Source organism: Capra hircus, chromosome 1, assembly GCF_001704415.2.
Source record: "Capra hircus breed San Clemente chromosome 1, ASM170441v1, whole genome shotgun sequence".
Classification (NCBI taxonomy): Eukaryota; Metazoa; Chordata; class Mammalia; order Artiodactyla; family Bovidae; genus Capra; species Capra hircus.
This window is the reverse complement of record NC_030808.1, coordinates 98,762,751-98,783,424: the sequence shown is the minus strand read 5'-3', so window position 1 is coordinate 98,783,424 and position 20,674 is coordinate 98,762,751.

Here is a 20,674-nt window from a genome sequence, read left to right as displayed (position 1 = left end):
TTCATTGACTATGCGAAAGCCTTTGACTGTGTGGATCACAATAAACTGTGGAAAATCTGAAAGAGATGGGAATACCAGACCACCTGACCTGCCTCTTGAGAAACTTATATGCAGGTCAGGAAGCAACAGTTAGAACTGGACATGGAACAACAAACTGTTTCCAAATAGGAAAAGGAATATGTTGAGGCTATATATTGTCACCCTGCTTGTTTAACTTATATGCAGAGTACATCATGGGAAAAGCTGGGCTGGAAGAAGCACAAGCTGGAATCAAGATTGCTGGGAGAAATATCAATAACCTCAGATATGCAGATGATACCACCCTCATGGCACAAAGTGAAGAGGAGCTAAAAAGCCTCTTGATGAAAGTGAAAGAGGAGAGCGAAAAAGTTGGCTTAGAGCTCAACATTCAGAAAACGAAGATCATGGCATCCAGTCCCATCACTTCATGGGAAATAGATGGGGAAACAGTGTCAGACTTTATTTTCTGGGGCTCCAAAATCACTACAGATGGTGACTGCAGCCATGAAATTAAAAGACGCCTACTCCTTGGAAGAAAAGTTATGACCAACCTAGATAGCATATTCAAAAGCAGAGACATTACTTTGCCGACTAAGGTCTGTCTAGTCAAGGCCATGGTTTTTCCTGTGGTCATGTATGGATGTGAGAGTTGGACTGTGAAGAAGGCTGAGCACTGAAGAATTGATGCTTTTGAACTGTGGTGTTGGAGAAGACTCTTGAGAGTCCCTTGGACTGCAAGGAGATCCAACCAGTCCATTCTGGAGGAGATCAGCCCTGGGATTTCTTTGGAAGGAATGATGCTAAAGCTGAAACTCCAGTACTTTGGACACCTCATGCAAAGAGTTGACTCATTGGAAAAGACTCTGATGCTGGGAGGGACGGGGGGCAGGAGAAGGAGACGACCGAGGATGTGATGGCTGGATGGCATCACGGACTCGATGGACATGAGTCTGAGTGAACTCCGGGAGATGATGATGAACAGGGAGGCCTGGTGTGCTGCGATTCATGGGGTCGCAAAGAGTCGGACACGACTGAGCGACTGAACTGAACTGATGCGATATTGCTCTTTATAGTATCAGACTTTACTGCTGTCACCAGTCACATCCAAAACTGGTTGTTTTTTTTGCTTTGACTCCAGCTCTTCATTCTTTCTAAAGTCATTTCTACGCTGTTCTCCAGTAGCATATTGTGCACCTACTAACCTGAGGAGTCTATCTTTCAGGGTCCTATCTTTTTGCCTTTTCAAGCTGTTAATTGTGTTCTCAAGGCACGAAATCTGATGTGGTCTGCCATTCCTTTTCCAGTAGACCACATTTTGTCAAAACTCTCCACCATGACCCATCCGTCTTGGGTGGCCCTACGTGGGATGGCTCATAGTTTCATTGAGTTAGACACGGCTGTGGACCACGTGATCAATTTGGTTAGTTTTCTGTGATTGTAGTTTTCATTCTGTCTGCCATCTGATGGATAAGGATAAGAGTCTTATGGAAGCTTCCTTTATTACCTTCATTTTTATATTACCTTTTTACCTTTATTCCTTTACTAACACTAATTACTCACTTTTCATTCCTTCCTCACTCACTACAATCTAACTTCCATACCAGTCCCTCCATAGACTTTCTACTCTAGCTGATGTTACTGAAGACCGTGTGCATTTATCAAAGCTCGTGACCTCTTTTCAATACGTATTTTCCTTGACTCGTCTTTACTCTTGAGAATATGAATTGCCTCTTTCTCTTAAGAGTTTCTCTTTGTTTCTATGACACTTTTTCTTCTAGTTCTCTTAATATTCTATGACCATTTTCTATTTGTGTTTCTGACTACTTTTCCCCCTTTCCGTCTCTTCAGGGCTAGGTTATTGGTTTTTTTTATCCCTGAGTATATTCTTGCCCATCATCTGTTTGGGCAGTCTCATTCACTCTCACAAATTCAACTCTCTAGACTTGCACCCTTTACTTTTCTTTTGAGTTCCAGTCTCATATTTCCAACACTGAAGTGTAACTTACACTTATCCTTTCCTTCTCTGTCTGTTAGTGGAGTCATTCACCATGAACTGAATTTCTCTTAGTCACTCAAGGATTAGTTTGGGCTATTCAAAGTTGGACTTGAAAGTGACTGCAATCAGTTCTAGGGCTGTTGAAGACCCACACAATGCCTTTTTGCAAATTAGACAAAGTCACTCCCTTACATGAAATACAATACTTCCTAAAACAATAGATAATAACTTCCATCATGCAATGATTTATTTATAATGAAACATTTTATATAACTCTATAGTGAGTAAGAAGTAAATGATAACTCCTTTCGCTATTGTGCTATCTTCTGTCAAGCGGTGTATGACCTACATAACTATACAGAGCAGAATAATATTTCATATCCTTATGGCTAAGAAACAAAAGACCAAGATGGTATTTATTATTCGTATGAGGCTATATCAAAATTTAAAAGATGTTCCAAGGAATCTTATGAATCCTGCTACTTTTTGTTGGTTTATGGGAAAAAATGATTAGTGATGTGAGTTGTTGGGAAAGACAAGCTTAAATAGATGATGTAATTATCTTAGAAATATGTTGCAGCAAGCAAGCAAACAAATGTCTTGCTGATAGAATCTCAATATTGTTCCTTGAGTGATATCTTGAAATATGTGAGAAGTTCAGTGTCCAAACAAGTGCTAAGCATAAATCCTGAGAAAATATAGGTCATAATCTTCTGATATATCCTGTAACAAATATCTGACATCTCAACTGTTTTGATTCCAGTGATTTGCTAAGCCTTTCAATAGTTTGAACTGGTGGTTCCAGATAGTCAATAAGCCATCGTGAAAACAGTACATGAAAACAGGCATCTAGAATGTTTTAGGGAGGCAGAACTTATTATTCTTTGGGGATATTGGGAGTCTATAGCTTTTCTTTTTTTGAGCATTATTTAGTTATTTGGGAATAGTGTCTGAAAAAAGGTAATGGAGGCAATTCCTGGCAGAAGACTGCAGTGCTCAGTAGGGCGATCCCAAAAAAAGCGTTGTGAAGGAAGTACGTAGTGGTAGTTAAAAACGTATTCATGTAAACTTCTAGATTACTTTCAGAAATACTCAGGAACAGTTTTGTAGGGGGTTATGTAATACATACATATATATTACATGATATATTAATATATTACATATTTACTAGATCTACCAACTAATGAGACATAAGAAAGGCTAGTTATTTATTATATATGCACATTTATACATGTTAAATATACTTAACAAAATTAGATTGTACTATATCCTTCTTTTTCATTTCCTTTATCATAAGCATTTTGCCCATGTCAGTATATATATAATCTCAAAGTCATTATTTAAAAGTCTGTATAGTAGCTCATTTTGTCCCATAATGTAATTTATAATTCTATTTTTAATGTTTGCTTTTTTAATCTTTATAAATAACACAGAACACAAATAGAAGAATTATAAAATAATGTAAAATCCAGAAAAAGCTTTATGTACAAAAATGAAATTATTTCCTTTGCACATATTTCTGAAGGGAGATTTTTAAGATGGTTGAATAAAAGCATTTCTGTGAGTCTTGGTATGTATTTTTAAATCGGTTTCCAGAAAGGTTATACAACTTCTTTTTGACAGATAATGTGATTGCTCTGTCAAGGGAAAATAGTAAGTGTAATGTAATTGGACATACACAAGGATTTGGAAAACACTTATTTCATTATTACAGAAAAGTTTGAGAAATGCAGAATATATAATTGTTCAGTAAAATGGATTTAATACATCCAGGGGTGTTAATTAAAGTAAAGATATGAGCTTTAGAAAGGGTTTCTTGAAGCTTGCCACTGGTCTCTCTTCTATATAGTATTTCTTTGAAAATCAATGATATAAATGAATATATAGAAAATCTTCTTAGAAAATTTAATGATCAGGAGTATTGACATCTAGGGAGCAATTGTTTGGTTAGACTTTGGAGGCACCAGAGCATAGTAGTTAGATTTGGAGTCCGACTGGGTTTTAAAGATCAGCTTTACCACTTGCTGACTCTCTAAATTTGGCCAAGTCACCTAACGTCTCTCAATCTCATTACCTTTTTTTTTTTTTTAATAAAAAGAACCTCATTTTTGGTGCATTTATAGGGTCACAGCAAAATTGAGAAAAAGGTATAGTGGTTTTTCATATACTCCCTGTCCCCATATATGCATAGCCTCCCCCATTATCAACGTTCCCCACCAGAGTCAAACATTTGTTACAATTGACGTACCTGCATTTTCATATCATAATTGCCCAAAGTCTATAGTTTACCTTGGGCTTCACTCTTGGTGTTATACACTCTATGAGTTTGGACAAATGTATAATGACATGTATCCATCATTATAGTATCATATAGGATATTTTCAATGCCCTAAAAATCCTCTGTTGTCTGCCCATTCACCCCTCTTTCTCTCAAATTCCTAGTAACTACTGATCTTTTTACTGTCTCCATAGTTTTACTTTTTTCAAAATATCATGTTGTTGGAATTATAAAGTATATAGCCTTTTCATATTCACTTCTTTCACTCAGTAATATGCATTTAAGTTCCCTCCATGTCTTTTCATGGTTTGATAGCTCATTTCTTTTTGGTGGTAAATAATATTCCACACTCCAGATGTACTATAAGTTATCCATTCACCTCCTGAAGGATTCTTGCTTGCTTTCATGTTTGGGCAATTATTAATAAAACTTCTATCAACATCCATGTACAGTTTTTTGTGTGGAACTAAATTTCCTTCTCCTTTGAGAAAACATCAAGGATCACAATTGTTGGATCATATACATTAATTTTGTAAGAAAATACCAAACAGTTTTCAAAGTGATCATACTGTTTTGCATGCCAACCAGCAATGTGTGAGAGTTCCTGTTGCTCCAAATCCTTATCAGCATTTGGTGTTGTCAGTGCTCTGGATTTTGGCCATTCTAATAGGGGGCTTCCCTGATGGCTCAGCAGTAAAGAATCTGCCTGCAATTCAGGAGACACAGGCTCAATCCCCGGATTAGGAAGTTCCCCTTGAGAAGGGAATGGCAACCCACTCCAGTATTCTTGCCTAGAGAATCCCCAAGGACAGAGGAGCCTGGTGGGCTATGGCCCATGGGGTTGCAAGAGTCAACTTAGCAATTAAATCACCATTACCACCAATAGTTGTGCAGTGGTGCCTTATAGTAGTTTTAATTTGTGTTTCTGTGATGAGACATAATACAGATTTTTCCAAATGCTATGTGTCATATGTAGATCTTTGGTGAGGTGTCTATTAAGGTTTTTGGTTCATTTTTTAATCAAATTGCTTTCCTTATTGTTGAGCTTTTAAGAGTTCTTTGTATACTGTGGATAACAACCCTTTTCAGATGTGTCTTATGCAAGTGTTTCCTCCCAGTTTGTGGCTTGTCTAAATTCTCTTGACATTTTATTTAGCGGAGTAAAATTTTTAAATTTTAATGAAGTCCAACTTATCAGTTATTTCTTCTTCCTTTGGTGTCTCATTATCCTTTTAGTTATGACCTTCCCTCCTGTTCTTATTTGTTTACATAGTATGGATGCATTTTTTATGAGATATTTTATTTACTTATTTATTTAATATACAGCTGTTTGTATAATTCCATTTTGGTAAGATTGCTATTCATGTCCACAAAGAAAATTCACTTCAATCAAAAGATTTCTATTTTTCTTTCCAAAGGTGAAGGGGTAGAGAGTGGAGGAAGCTGGGAACAAATAAACACGCTTCTTATAAGACTGTTGCAAAAATTGAAATAATGCAGAAGATATAAAATGCTTAACATGCTTCTATCACGCAGAAGCTATATAATTAGTTATTACTAATCCAAAAATTTCTTGGCAAACTGGAAAAGTGAGTATATTAATAAAATCAAATATCTTAGGGATAAATACAAATTTATATATTTGGGTCCAAAAATGATAACAAAACTGAGTATCAGCTATAATGATAAAAACAGGATTGATTTAGGTAAATGTAAGGTCAATAGTATGATGTGTCTATCAGAAAAACTAAACATGACCTATAGCTGCATTAGTAAAGTGTTTAGAATAAGAGAGTTGATAGTCTTGTCCTACTCTGTGCTAAGCACACCATGCCTTAAGCCTTGTGTTCAGTTCTCCATATAAGATTTTAGAGGGGCTCTGGGGTCTAGATTTGGGATTAAAGTCTATTTTTAAAAATATATTTCTTTAGACTGTTGAGACTTTTCTATCCCAGTAAAATAATTTTAAAGTCAGGGTAAATTAAGTATATTTTATGTGGAGAAGGGAAGTTTAGTGAGGTGAAATTCGCTCAGTCATGTCTGACTCTTTGTGACCCCATGGACTATACAATCCATGGAATTCTCTAGGCCAGTGTACCAGGACGGCCTTTCGCTTCTCCAGGGGATCGTCCCAACCCACAGATCAAACTCAGGTTTCCTGCACTGCAGACAGATTCTTTGCCAGCTGAGCCACAAAGGAAGCCCAAGAATATTGGAATGGGTAGCCTATCTCTTCTCCAGCAGATCTTCCTGACCCTGGAATCCAACCAGGGTCTCCTGGATTGCAGATGGATTCTTTACCAACTGAGCTATCAGGGAAGTCCAGGGAAGTTTAGAGGGATGTGCTAAATAGCCCCTTAAGTATTTGCATATGTACCATCTGGACAAATTGTTCTTTTGGATACAGGTAATAGACATTAGGAAAGGATAGAGGATTTCACAAGAGCTAAGGAAGATCTGAACAATAGGCTTCTATGAGGTGGGCATCAGGGAAGCTTTGGTGTTTAAGTTTGAGGCTCCTTTTTCTGGGTGCCAACACTGATGTGTCTCAGCGCCAGCATTCCTGTCTCTTCTCAATTCTCTAGAGAGAGAATGTGACCATCCAGTTGTATCAGGTCCACTCTTGGAACAGCAAGGTTTGGTCAGTTAGTAAAATGGGCTTTAGGTTTAGTTTCCTAGAAATCAGAATGAAGTGTCACATTCACAGCTAGAACTGCCTCCTTTACTTTATCTTTCTGCCTTCTCTGAAGTCCAAGTAGATAGAAAAATTTTTAAAGAAGGCTTATTGACATTCTCATTTTCTTTCAGTATAATGCCCTAAATCCATTATCTGACAGCTGCTGTTAATCTGTCCTTAAGACTGAGTAGGAGGAAATGTACTTTATTGAGAGACTGTCTTTCCTCTGAAATTAATGATTAATGCGATGCACCTTAAAAGGTAGAAGACTGTCTAAGGGATAACTGTTAGGAAGTGCATTTTTTTAGGTTTGGGCCTATAGGGGCTTCCCTAATGGCTCAGCAGTAAAGGATCTGCCTGCCAATGCAGGAGATGCAGGTTCAATCCCTGAGTTGAAAAGATCCCTTGTAGAAGGAAATGGCAACCCATTCCAGTGTTCTTGCCTGGAAAATCCAATGGACAGAGGAGCCTGGCGGGCTACAGTCCATGGGGTCACAAAGAGTCAGACACAACTTTGCGACTAAACAACAACTGGGCCTATAGAGGCAGTCCCTTTTTAGACTAATACTTTAGGAAGATATTGAATATATAGTGTTTTATTTGTACAAGAGATGAGCTTTGGGTAACTGAGATTTACCGTGTAACATAACTGCTAATCCATTGGTATGGAAAAAAAATAAATATAAATTTCATGGCAAAAATATCAATTTTTATAAGCATTTTAATTGATATCAATGGCTTTTAACAACCTAAAGCAGTTGGTTGTTTTTTTTTTAAATTCACTGAGCCAGGGAATTTTTTTTAATCCCTTAGATACTGTAATATTGTGATTCAGGGGTTGGCAAAATTTTTCTTAAAGACCAGACTGCATTTTCATCTTTGTAGGCCACACTGTCTCTGTTGCAATGACTCAGTCCTGCCATTGTAACCCACAGACAGCTATAGACAATAGAGAAACCAGTCAGCACAGCTGTGCTCCAGTGAAACTTTATTTACAAAACCAGGTGGCAGATGGGATTTGGCTGAAGGACTGCAGTTTGCCACCCCTGTTGTAACTAATTATGCAGTCGTATTTGTTTTGGCTGTTAGGAAGCTCAGACCCAACTTTGCAGTCTGTTTCCAGCATGGACCACACTGCCTGCAGGCTGTACATCACTCCATTCCTGTCATCTTTCCTTTATGCCAGTGTCCTTGGCCACCTTTTAAATATTCTGTCTATTGTTTACATCTCAAACCACCACATGAATTCATTTTTGAAATAAGATTCATATAATTGAGTTAGATTTAGCATAGCATTTCATTGGAAATTGATTTTGTATTACTGTAGACATAATTCTCAATTCATAAGATGTAAGTTTGTCAAGCAAAGACCAAAGTGTAAGTTTGGTAGATTCAGACATCTGTATCTACCATGTGCTAGTGTAGCTGACTTTTATTATATCTCTTTTTAGGTAATATTCAAAGTTCTTAAGTTGTACTGATGTTTTCTGATTCATCTTCATCTTGAATATTGGGGAAATGATATCTTTTTTTGTTTATTGTCTTTTGTGCTATAGTCATAGGACGTAAAATTTAAAATACCCAAAGATAAAAATCACAATCCAGACTCCCCACCAAATTTAGTTGTTCTGACAGGTCTTTACCCCAGAGTCTTGGAATGTCATTTCACATGCCTACGTTTAGACATGCTTCAATTTTAAAAAGATGTCTTCTATTTAAAAAAGGTGTCTTCTATTTAAATTGAAATAAATGTCTCACAAACCAATCATTCATACTCAACTTTCATAATTTTTGTCATGTTTTATAAAACTTTTTTCACTTAACCTAATAAATGTAAAACAAAATTCTGTATTACCAATATAAAAGGAAAATCATTATCATTGGTCATAGACACGATAATTTAAATTATTAATATATCATATTTTATGTGATCTAATTTTATGTTTCATACCAGCAGTAAGTGCTATATTTTTGGAAACACTAGTTTTAAGTAATTTTTGCCTCCTGCTGCCCTGCTGATCCTAGCCTAATCCACCAATCAATCAATTTATCAATCAGAAACTTGGGATTCACTCCCCACAAGTTCTCTCCTACCCCTGCCCAGTCATTAGCCTTGTCAATTTCTGGGGGCCCAGGATCTAATAGAAACTGGCTCCCCTTAAAATCCGTACTTGTTAAAGCTACAGGGTACAAATCTGTCCTGCAGGTCATACATCCTTCTGGTCAGCATCCACCCAAGGACTGTAGAAAACCCAAAGCCAAGGACTGCACATGACAAAGCCGTGGATTTCTTTCTTAAAGAGAGAAATGACAGTTTTAGACCTGATTATGTTTTCTTTGGTACACTGATTTCTAGAAATCAGACTTTTCCCCCCTTAACCCACTTCATGCAATTTCTGGAAAGGATGTTGGACTTTTATCATTTATGTATTCAGAACTAATCAGAAAATAGAAAATGGAGTAAAAGATGGTCCTGCTCTTCTTTTCCACATTAAGAAGGACACACTGTATTTTTCACAAAAATATGTTATATAAGATTATATAAAAGTTGAGACTTTTTCTTTATGATGTGAAATGAATTTTAAATAGACCAAAATATTGTTTGTACTATGGATGCATTGATTTAATTCTCTATTACCATTAGCATTTGAGATAATTACAAAAAATGTTTGAAAAAGTTAAATCTCAACTTTGTCAAACCAACAAGTGCCCCCAATTTTTCACCTTCTGCTTGGCAGGGAGGACTTTATGGAAAAGGCACAAAAATTTGACCTACTTAGTCTGACACAGAAGTTGCCCTTCTAAATTTGAGAACTGTCCAGTTGGCAGTGTGACATTGACAGGCTTAATCCCTCCAACTAGCTGCCATTTCTACAACTAAGAAAGATTGCAGGGGGTCACACTGTCCATCTGTCATCCTTTCCAATGAGTAAACTTATTTTAGATTTAATTTTAAAACCCATCACTGTTCCCCTAAACTAGTGGTAAACTTGCTTCATGTACTTTTGTAAGGTACAGTTCTGTCCTTTTACTGAAGACCTACTAAAGCCTTTGAGAAACTGCCTTATCTGGGTATAATATTCCCCTGTACCCAGCAGCAAGCAGAAATGCAGTCAGAGAGCAAATGTCTATCCTAAAATTAGTAGTTCAAATTGTTTGTCAATGTCAGCTTCGTTATTGTAATAAGTCATACCTACTGCTTTTCATCTGTGTCAGATATCACACAGACAATTATATATCATTCTAACAACAGTCTAGCAGATTGAGTAATTATACTCATGTTTCTGATGGAAAAACTGAGACTAAAAATTATGAAAGCAAAGCTGTGCTTCATGTTGAGTTCCAACTGGCATCATCCCTAACATTTCTATTTTACCCCATAATCTTCCCTTTTTATTCTGCATGCTTTATAAGTCTGGAATCTACATGATTACCAACTTTAGAATGCCTGAAACTTAATCTGTTTATTTAAGTTTTGAATCAAGAACACCTAAACTACTAATCAGAGGTACTGATTGGCATGAGATGATCAGGTCAACAGCTTTGAAATCGTATAATGTGATTAAAAATACCTTTAAAAAAACGTTGTTTAACCTATCCATTCTGATTGGCAGGATTCACTGGCCTTGAGCTGTATCCTCCCATCTCTACCTGCCAATCCATACACAAAATTGTTGCAAATAAAGTTTCTGCCTTCTGTACTTTCCAGGACTTTCTAGAACATTGGACTTGGCTTGCCTATATAAATCATGATTCTAACAAGCTCTGTCTACTAAATTCTGTGTCCTTGACTGTTCTTAACTGGATTTGTGGATAGATGGCAACTTAGCTTAATTCCTTGCCCTTCTAGAGGACGTCTTTTCCAGCCTCCTCCCTCTTAATCAGTGTCCAGTTGTGGTCCCTTCTATCACTCTGCATCCGGGCAGAGGCTATTCACTAGTAGCAAGCAGACCATACTTCCCCTCACATGTGTTTGGTTTAGCTCACCCAGTGTTGTTGTTGTTGTTTGGTATTGCGACCGCATTTAAAATGCAGTGATTTCAGGAGCCAGACACAAAAGATCACATGCTGTATGCTTTCATTTATATGAAATATCCAACATAGATAAATCCATGGAAGTAGAAAGCAAATTGGTGGGTTTTAGTGCCTGGAAGGAGGAGAGTGGGGAGTGATTGCCTAATGGGTATGGTGTTTTATTTCAGAATGATGAAAGTGTTTCAGAACTAGATAGAGGTAGTGGCTACACAATACTGTGAAAGTACTAAAAGCACTGACATAAGTTAATTTTATACTATGTGAATTTCACATATATAAGTGGGTGGAGTGATTTCAGATTTTCTACCTTTGTTGGGAAACTGTCCTCCCATTCTCACCATGTCAGTGCTGAGCGAACTCTAGTCTTTAGATGAGAAGAGGTGCTTTAGGGACCACATTGCCAGACCCTGAGTTGTTGACTTGAGTCTGAGACTAGAGAATCAGGACCAAAATTCTACATGCCCTAGCTGTTGACTATACTGTAGCAGAGAGCTGTTTCTCTGCACACTCCATCAAAGCCAGATAATGAAATATGTGCTGAGAGATCTGCACCATTCAAGAATAAAGGAGGGGTTAGTGGGAAAGCGAGGAAATAGATTTCCTTTGTGAAAAAGGTGTTCTTTTGTATATCAATACTGAACCAAGGTCAGATGGGAGCTTCACTCCTTTAGTCACTTCTGTGGGCATTGGTACAGTTGATCGCTACCTCTGAGGGACCAGTTCAGTAATCAAAGCACAGCAGTGGAGGTGGAGCTGCAGGGAAAAGGAGTCTAATGAAACAGAGACCTATAATGACAAAGAGGAAAAGCATAAAACAAACAGAATCCATTCTCCCCTACTACCCCTGATACTCTGTTGGTGGCAATAACACAGTTAACTGGTTCTCTCCTTTAAGGAACATCATGAAATAATGTCTGAAATTAATTGAAGATAATCAGTTTGGATACTTTTACTCCTCTAAAGTTTTTTTTTCCCCCACTAGGAAGCCTGTGTAGTAAATAATTTAACCTTGCTCAAAAAGAGTTCTGGTCTTTGACCTTAGCTTCTGGGAGGTAATCACTAAGCCTTTGGAACTACAGGGCTGAAAAGAGTGTCTTTATTTTTACCAGATAGTCTAACACTATGATACATAATGGGAACTGGCTAAACCCAGATAGTCTTAGGATGGGACTGGCCACACTAAAAAACCCAGCAATGTTATCTAGGGTTATTCTGGGCCAGACAAGCACACAAGCAGTGAAGCCATCCATCGTGCCTATGTAATGGATCCCCAATAAAATCTCTGGACACTGAGGCCTGGATGAGTTTCCCTGTTGGCATCATTCCATATGTTTTTTCACATATCGATGCCAGGAAAGCAATGTGTCCTGACTGTGGGGAGAGGACAGTGAGAGCCCCACGTCTGATATTTCCTGGACTACACCCCAACAGAGGAATCTGACTGATTTTCATCTGTTTCCTGTAAAAACTGTAACTGTGAGTATAACAGTTTCCAGTGAGTTCTGGGAGCCCATCTAGACATTGTCAACATTGAGAGTGGCTCTGGGACCCCTACAAACGTTAGTGTCAGAAGTGTTAGTGTCATATATTCTGCGTGCCTTCTAATTTTACGGTTGCCTAAGCTCTTCCTAGTTCCATTCTTGATTCTAATGCACAGGCATATCATACCGTGATTACTTAAATAGTAGAATTCATGGGGACAGGGACAGGTGTTATCTACTTCTGTAGTGTTTTAAATTTTTGTAAGTATGCATTATTTATAATAAAAAACATTAAAAAAATTTAAGAGTCTCATCATTTCAGCATTACTCCTTTATCAAGTAACAAATATGGTAGAGAAGAAAAATGGTTTACAAAGATAACAGAAATAGTGAAGCTGGAAACCAATCACAGAAATACATAATTAAGGAGAAAGTATGTACTATACATTATAATTTATTTTAATCCTTGGCAATTTTAAAGTGGTATATTGAATTGGGCCTATAATGTGTCTGATTCTGAATAGCAATTAGGTCATTTAAACTATAATTAGAATTTTAAAAGAAATCATCATAATTTCTCTAAATATGCACACTGAGTCATAATATTGCTTTATGGAAACCACATCAGAAACTATTTAAATAAAGCTTGGGAAGTTTTATGAGTATGTATATGTATATATTGGACAAAATAGAGGTTTTCAGTCTGAAAAAAAACTCCTCTCTAAATGCCAAATTTGGGACTAAAATAAAATAAGTATTTAGAAATAGTATTGGGAGATAGTAGAGTTTAAGAAGCACAGAAAATACTAAAATAAAATTAAATGCGATAAACTAAGCATCTGGTGATTTCTCTTTCCCCTCTTCCCCTTTCATCATGGGAGGTGAGGTAAAACAGGGCCCTGCACTTAGGCTCAAGTTGGAACTGTTTCATGAGGTCAAAGACAAAACTGTGTCAAAGATAAGATGTACAAAGGCTGTTGATTCATAAATTGGGCAAGGGAATCCATCTGTCATCACTGTCAGCAGCAGTATAAGGTGGTAGAGAGGAGAATACATTTATAGAGTAAAGAGAGGAAACACAGTCTCTGATTGGCAAGCATGCTCTTATGGTGGGATTTTTGGAAGTGAGGGGCACCTGCTGCTTGGATTCCAGGCACACTCATAATTCTTTTGTTGGCTTCAGAGGGCAAGTGAGCCATCCAGGGACATTTCTAAAGAGGAAGATGTGCTTAGTGTTTGAGGTTGAAGGGGGATCTGTAGCTGACTATTTCCTGGAAGAAGTGAAGCTCCACGGGATCCTCTTTTTGAGGTCAAACTACCTTAATGGTGGTAAGGTAGTTTCTCTATCAAGACAGGGTTTGGCAGCTTTGCACTATTATTCTAGTGGAATCATCCATTCTTTTTTCTTTCCATTTTTTCTTCTGTGCCACCCTTCCTCATCCACCGTGCATCCATTATTTGACTTCCTTCTGATTCTTAAACATAAGACACTAATTTCTGTGCTGCATCCTGTGGTCTCTCTCTTTCTCTGCCTGGAATGTTCTCCTTTTCATCTGGTTCAATCTTTCTGCTACTCAGACCTTACCTAATTACCCCTTTTAAGTCAACCATTTAAAGGAAGGGGAGAGAAAGAATCTATATGTAGATGTGCCTGTGCATGTATAGTGATATTACAGAAGCTATGTGAGAATCTAACAGTGGTTCCTTCCGAGAAGGAGCAGTGAGAACACCTAAGAATATGAAGGAGGAGATTGGAAGGGGAGATTCACCATGTATTTTTTTATATATTCTGATTTTTAACTATGTGAATAGATCTCCTATTCTAAATTTTTTTTTAAACTGAAAGTATGTTAACGTGAACGGCAACCACTTAACCAGCCATCACTTTACTTGTATGGATATGTGTGTATGTGTGTTTGTCTGAAAATAACATTTTTCCACCTTCGTAATTAGTTAATAATTTGTCTAAATATAGAAGTTTTAACTTGAAAATAATTTTAGCACAGAACTCTGAACATGTTTGTTTTTTCTTCATTATTTTCTGGTATCTGATAAGAAATTGAATGCTTTTTTTTTTTTTTGGTAGGAAACCTGTCTTTTTGGAAACTTTTAAGACATCTCTTTATCACTAGTGTTTTTTTTTTCCATTTGAAAAATTGTGGTATAATACAAGTAGCGTAAAATTTACCATGCTAACCACCTTTAAGTGTGCAGTTCAGTGGTATTAAATACATTCATTTTGTTGCACGACCATCACCACCAACCATCTCCAGAACTCTTTTCATTTTGTAAAGCTGAAACTCTGTCCACTAAATATAAACTCCCCATTCCCACCTCCCCCCAGTCCCTGGCAACCACCATTCTCTTTCAGTCTCTATGAATTTGACTATTCTATATGCCTCATGTACATGGAATGATGAGGTATTTTATACCCTGTGTTTTTACAGCACTTTTCAGCCTTTTCCTGGTTATTCATTTGTTTATTGTTTATTGTCACCTGTATTGTGTTTTAGGTTCCATGAAAGCCGGGTCATTACTTTTCTGATTCATCCCTGTGTCCTCAAAGTTGAGAGCAATGCCTAGAACACAGTAGTACGTGAGCTGATGAATGTTAAATGGTCCATCAGTGGGCAGTCTTTCTGGGGGAGGGATTCTCTATACCACTTTGCTGGAAGAGGTTTGAATCTGGCAAACATTTGCCATGTCATCAGCTGCCTTGGATGTGGGGTGGGCTTGGATTTGCTCTATACTGACTGAATTTCTGACTTGCTGCCTTTGTGATGTTATGATGAAGTTACCAAAACAAGTCTCCACTTTGTATAATTAGGAAAAATGACCACTATAAGACAGTTTGGGGAAAACTCTTATGCTGCAAAATCAAGTGGAATTTCTCAGCTGGCAAAGAACTGGTCCTCTTTATCTTCTCTCTTATCTTGGAGCAGATTGTTCTACAGCCAGCTTACCCTCTGCTTAGTGGAACTTGGCTATGATGTTGTTAGAGTGCCAATCTTCCTTTCTTTCTGGGATAGATTTAGGCCAGACAGGAGAATCAGCAACATTTTCTTAAAGAAGCAGATACTAAATATTTTAGGCTTTGTGTCCATATGACTTCTGTCCTAACTACTCAATGCTGCTGTTACAGTGCAAAAGCACCCAAGACAATAGATAATACGTAAAGGAATCTGCATGACTATGTTCCAATAACACTTTTTTATGGATGGCTTCAATTTTAACTTTCATGTGCCATGGAACATTATGCTTCTTTAGATTTTTTCCTACCCATTTAATCAAAAACATCCTTAGCTTGTCAGTTCAGATCAGTCACTCAGTCATGTCTGACTCTTTCTGACCCCATGGACTGCAGCACTCTAGGCTTCCCTGTCCGTCACCAACACCCAGAGCTTACTCAAACTCATGTCCATTGAGTCAGAGATGCCATTCAATATCTCATCGTCTGTTGTCCCCTTCTTCTCCTGCCTTCAATGTTTCTCAGCATCAGGGTCTTTTCTAATGATTCAGTTCTTCACATCAGGTGGTCAAAGTATTGGAGTTTCAGCTTCAGCCCCAGTCCTTCCAATAAATATTCAGTACTGATTTCCTTTAGGATGCACTGGCTGGATCTCCTTGCAGTCCAAGGGACCCTCAGAAGCCTTCTCCAGCACCACAGTTCAAAAGCATCAATTCTTCGGCACTCAACTTTCTTTGTAGTCGAACTCTCACATTTATATATGACTACTGGAAAAACCAAAGCTTTGAATAGGTGGACCTTTGTTGGCAAAGTAATTTCTCTGCCTTTTAATATGCTGTCTAGGTTGGTCATAGCTTTTCTTCCAAAGAGCAAGCATCTTTTAATTTCATGGCTGCAGTCACCATCTGCAGTGATTTTGGAGCCCAAAAGTATAAAGTCTCTCGCTGTTTCCACTGTTTCCCCATCTATTTGCCATGAAGTAATTGAACTGGATGCCATTATCTGTTTTCTGAATGTTGAATCTTAAGCCAACTTTTTCACTCTCCTCTTTCACTTTCATCAAGAGGATCTTTAGTTTTTCGCTTTCTGCCATAAAGGTGGTGTCATCTGCGTATCTGAGGTTATTGATATCTCTCCCAGCAATCTTGATTCTAGCTTGTGCTTCATTCAGCCTGGCATTCTGCATGATGTACACTGCATATAAGCTAAATAAGCAGGGTGACAATATGCAGCATCAACGTACTCCTTTCCCGATTTGGAACCAGTCTGTTGTTCCATGTCCTGTTCTAACTGTTGCTTCTTGACCTGCATACACATTTCTCAGGAGGCAGGTCAGGTGGTCTGGTATTCACATCTCTTGAAGAATTTTCCACAGTTTGTTGTGCTCCACACAGTCAAAGGTTTTGGCGTCGTCAGTAAAGCAGATGTAAATGTTTTTCTGGAATTCTCTTGCTTTTTCGATGACCCAACCGATATTGGAAATTTGATCTCTGGTTCCTCTGCCTTTTCTAAATCCAGCTTGGATATCTGGATGTTCACGGTTCACATACTATTGAAGCCTGGTTGGAGAATTTTGAGCATTACTTTGCTAGCCTGTGAGATGAGTGCAATTGAGCAGTAGTTTGAACATTCTTTGGCATTGCCTTTCTTTGGGATTTGATGAAAACTGACCTTTTCCAATCCTGTGGCCACTGCTGAGTTTTCCAAATTTGCTGGCATATTGAGTGCTGCACTTTGACAGCATCATAATTTAGGATTTGAAATAGCTCAGCTGCAATTTCATCAACTCCACTAGCTTTGTTCATAGTGATCCTTCCTAAGGCCCACTTGACTTTGCATTCCAGGATGTCTGGCTTAGGTGAGTGATCACACCATCGTGGTTATCTGAGTTGTGAAGATCTTTTTTGTGTAGTTCTTCTGTGTATTCTTGCCACCTCTTCTTAATATCTTCTGCTTCTGTTAGGTCCATACCATTTCTGTCCTTTATTGTGCCCTTCTTTGCATGAAATGTTCCCTTGGTATCTCTAATTTTCTTGAAGAGATCTCTAGTCTTTCCCATTCTGTTCTTTTCCTCTATTTCTTTGCATTGATCACTAAGGAAGGCTTATCTCTCCTTGCTGTTCTTTGGAACTCTGCTTTCAGATGCTTATATCTTTCCTTTTCTCCTTTGCCTTTAGCTTCTCTTCTTTTTTCAGCTATTTGTAAGGCCTCCTCAGACAATTGTTTTAGCTTTTTGCATTTCTTTTTCTTGGGGATGGTCTTGATGCCTGCCTCCTGTGCAATGTCACAAACTCCTGTCCATAGTTCATCAGTCAGTCTCTGTCAGATCTAATCCCTTGAATCTATTTGTCACTCCAGTTTATAAATGTAAGGGATTTGATTTAAGTCATAGCTGAATGGTCTAGTGGCTTTCCCTACTTTATTCAATTTAAGTTGAATTTGTCAATAAGGACTTCATGATCTAAGCCACAGTCAGCTCCTGGTCTTGTTTTTTGCTGACTGTATAGGGCTTCTCCATCTTTGGCTGCAAAGAATATAATCCATCTGATTTCAGTATTGACCATCTGGTGATGTCCAGGTGTAGAGTCTTCTCTTGTGTTGTTGGAAGAGGATGTCTGCTATAGCCAGTGCATTCTCTTGCCAAAACTCTGTTAGCCTTTGCCCTGCTTCATTCTGTACTCCAAAGCCAAATTTGCCTGTTACTCCAGGTATCTCTTGACTTCCTACTTTTGCATTCCAATCACCTATAATGAAAAGGACTTTTCTGGGGGGTGTTATTTCTAGAAGGTCTTGTAGTTCTTCATAGAACCATTCAACTTCAACTTTTCAGCATTAGTGGTTGGGGCATAGACTTGGATTACTGTAATATTGAATGGTTTGCCTTGGAAATGAACAGAGATTCTGTTGTTTTTGAGATTGCATCCAAGTACTGCATTTCAGACTCTTCTGTTGACTATGAGGGCTCCTCCATTTCTTCTAAGCAATTCCTGCCCACAGTAGTAGATAAACGGTCATCTGAGTTAAATTCACTCATTTCAGTCCATTTTAGTTCACTGATTCCTAGAATGTTGATGTTCACTCTTGCCATCTCCTGTTTTCCACCTCCAATTTGCCTTGATTCATGGACCTAACATTCCAGGTTCCTATGCAATATTGCTCTTTTTTAGCATCAGACTTTACTTCCATCACCAGTTACATCCACAACTTGGTACTGTTTTTGTGTTGGCTCCACCTCTTCATTCTTTCTGGGGTTATTTCTCCTCCAATCTCCAGTAGCATACTGGGCACCTACCAACCTGGGGAGTTTATCTTTCAGTGTCCTATCTTTTTGCCTTTTCATACTGTTCTTAGCTTGTAAGCTATATAAAAATAGGCAGTGAGCTCCATTTGTCCCATGGGCAGGAGCTTACCCACCTTTTTGAGGGAAGGATTGCCTGTGAAATGTAAAACATAATTCTCATATAGTGCAGGGTGCACAGAAAACAATGTATAAATGCTCACATTTCTTTCAAACCAGATATTCTTGAAAACAACAGGGAGAAAACAATTTTGTTAACTCACAGCGTGACCACTATGTATATAAACACACAGGTACACTATAATATCCCTAGAGGAGGAAATGGCAACCCACTCCAGTATGCCTGCCTGGGAAATTCCATGGACTGAGGAGCCTGGTGGGCTACAGACCATGGGGTCGCAGAGAGTCGGACGCGATTGACTGACTGAGCAAGCAGCACTAAAACATGCTACTGCAAGGTAATGTTTTTAACTTCATCCCTAAAAGAAATTATTCTAGCTTTAGTATTAGATACTAACTATGAAGCATGTCTTGGGCAAAGTTGGATAAGCTATTGCGTCTTTGTGGAAAGGAAAAATATCATGTCAAATTTGTTGCACAAAGAGTTTGTGCACATATATAAATTCTCATTGTTGCCCTTTCTGTTCTTTATATTTAACCACTCAGCTTAAGGATTAAATCTACAAATGCTACAAGTATTTGTATGTATATGCCACAAGAGTTTAAAGATGGGAGAGCCAAGGCACAGGGTGGTTAAGAAAGTTTCGTAAAGTCACACAGCTACATGCAGAACCTCAGTCGGACCCTGGCAGGTGACCCTAGACCTTGCTCTTTTCACCACTTTGCTATTTTTTAAAATCATCACATCTTTAAATTTTCATGCTAATAATAGTCTCTCTCTCCAGGGGAAATTGTTCCCTCTATAAAAACAGAGTGAGAGTTTAAAAATATTTCACCTCCTTCAATAAACAAACTGTGATATGTAAACTTTCAGGTTTTAAGTACAGTCTATAATATTCTCATCAGCCTGGGAAAATGAGTCCTAACAAGGATCTATGCAGAGTACCCACCTGGGTTCTACACATAGACCCAAGATAGCATTTTTAGATGGAGGTTTAGGAGGGTTTTTTAGTTTTGGTAAAAATGTAGGATAAAAATTCATTCTTCGATAGAACTACTCACTTTGCCAGTTTCCATTATATTATAGAACATATATAAAATTTCAAATTAGTGCTAGTAAAATATCTCTGATGGAAATGTTTGCATCTAAATATAAAAATCAAATGTCCATGTTATTTTTAAGTACTAATTGTAGAATATAATGCAGGAGCTGTTATCTCATGAAGAAGGATGGTTGTCAAAGATCTATTCCAGAATGCTGATAGGGCTGGCAGGGAAGCTCCTTTGGTAATTTTAGTGATTTTCTCTCCATCAAACATAACTGGACAACTATATCCTAAAAAAAATGAGACCCTGTGGTCTCTTCTTTTCCACTGATTATTATATTTTTAATCTCATATTTTATCACTGCCATTGATAAGTTTTTTTAAAAGGTGATGTTGATTAACCTTGAGTAGTAAGGATAAAATTAACCAGAAAATGCCTTTTTTTGATGAGGCAGCTATTCAGTGTGCTTTCTTCTTATATTTAAAATTACATCATATATCCTCAGTTGCTTCTATGCCAAATAATAAATATTTGAACGTATACTGTATCATGTAATTTATGAAGCATTTTTACATATTTGAACTAAGTTTAAACAGAAAACACTGATACATGTCTTTGCTCCTTTGTATGTATAAGGGATTTGAGAAAGATTAGGTGAGCTTGCTAGGATAATTTTATTCCTATTCTCTCATTTTTAAGAAATGGATCATTTTATTACCCACAGTCTTATAAAAGGACATTGTAGAGAAATGA